The sequence below is a fragment of the Pteropus alecto genome, unplaced genomic scaffold, assembly GCF_000325575.1.
Source record: "Pteropus alecto unplaced genomic scaffold, ASM32557v1 scaffold205, whole genome shotgun sequence".
Classification (NCBI taxonomy): Eukaryota; Metazoa; Chordata; class Mammalia; order Chiroptera; family Pteropodidae; genus Pteropus; species Pteropus alecto.
The window spans coordinates 722,125-723,551 of NW_006436672.1; positions in this window are offsets into that span (position 1 = coordinate 722,125).

Below are 1,427 nucleotides of genomic sequence, written 5' to 3' on the forward strand. Positions count from 1 at the left end.
AACATAAAGATGTAAGTGCCAGCCTCTGCTCCCAGCAGGCGGACATTCACATCTCTTTTTGTGACCCCATGTCTGAGAACTTGAAAAGGTATTGGTATGTTCAGTACAACCCAGGGGGGAGTGGATGGCTGAGGGTCATCTGGCTGAGGTGTCAATTAATTGAAAGGTTCTGAGACTGACCTACTGACGCAGATTAGAAGACTTGACCAAAAGCATAAGCCTCCCCCTACTATAGACTGATATTTTTGCTTGAAAATCAGACCATCATTTATGCTGTCAAATTTCAAACATATAACTTTATAGCCATTTGAAGTATTTCAATGGATTTGTTATTCTTGGCTTTTATATAATTTACATAAAAGTTTCCTAGGGTGTATTATGAAAAAATGATTTTCTAATGATGCGGCACCTTGAAAAAACATTTTCGTCAATGATACGAAGTGTGTGACGTCGGTGACCCATGAGCAAGTGCATTTTTAGATGCAGGAAAAGGCAATTTCCCAGGTCAGTTCTGTTCTCACTACTCCACCTATCTTCAGGCCTCAAAAGTATTTTAAAGCATTTCTGGGTTTAATGACCTTTTCTAAGGAAAAATAATTAAGGTTTTATCTATACCGTCTTGAACCTAAGCAGGACTCCTTAGGAGCTGGATGAGTGAGGAGGGATAGAAAGTATATTAAAAAATCAATTATCCCATGGATGCAGCCTAGCGAAAAAGTAAATGGAAAATATGAAATTTAACCAGTTACAGCTTGGAGTTCAGTTGAAGAATCTGATTTTGCAGTTGAAGAATCTGATTCTGAGAGGAAAATTGATTTGCTCAAGGTCATATGGCTATTTATAGCAGAGTCGAGTTTTTAGAATCTTTTGAATTTACTTTTATTAACCCAAATACGTCGCACTAAACAATTTTTGTTGTTGTTGCAGTTTTTTAAGTCAGAGTCAAAAGTTGGGCTCTGCGGGTACCCAGCTGTGTGGCCCTAGACAAATGACTCAACCTCTCTCATCCTCGGTTTCCTCATCAGAAACTGGGACTGTTAGTCGGCAGGTGGTTGTGCCAATTAAGAAGAATAACCTCTTCAGTGCGCCCTACCCAAAGCAGAGTCCCCATTAATATTCGTTTCTTCTCTCATCGCTTTTATTTTGAACAGAAAAAATGCAATGTCCTGCAAAACATTTCCGAGTGGCTTCTCCTCCTCCTAAAGTTTTTAGTTGCATTAGATTTCTCCCTCCAATACCATTTAGATTCATTTTAAAGTCTCTTGAGGGGCAGCGCAGTCATTCTGACATTTGTCTTCTGACTTGGAATAAAACGACGTAACGCGATCGCCGGGCAAACCGTTGGTCAGTCTAACTCCCCAGGGATGGCAGGGGGCGGCGGCGGCGGCGGCTCCACGGAGGATGCTGCCCATCTCCCCGTCGCGGTG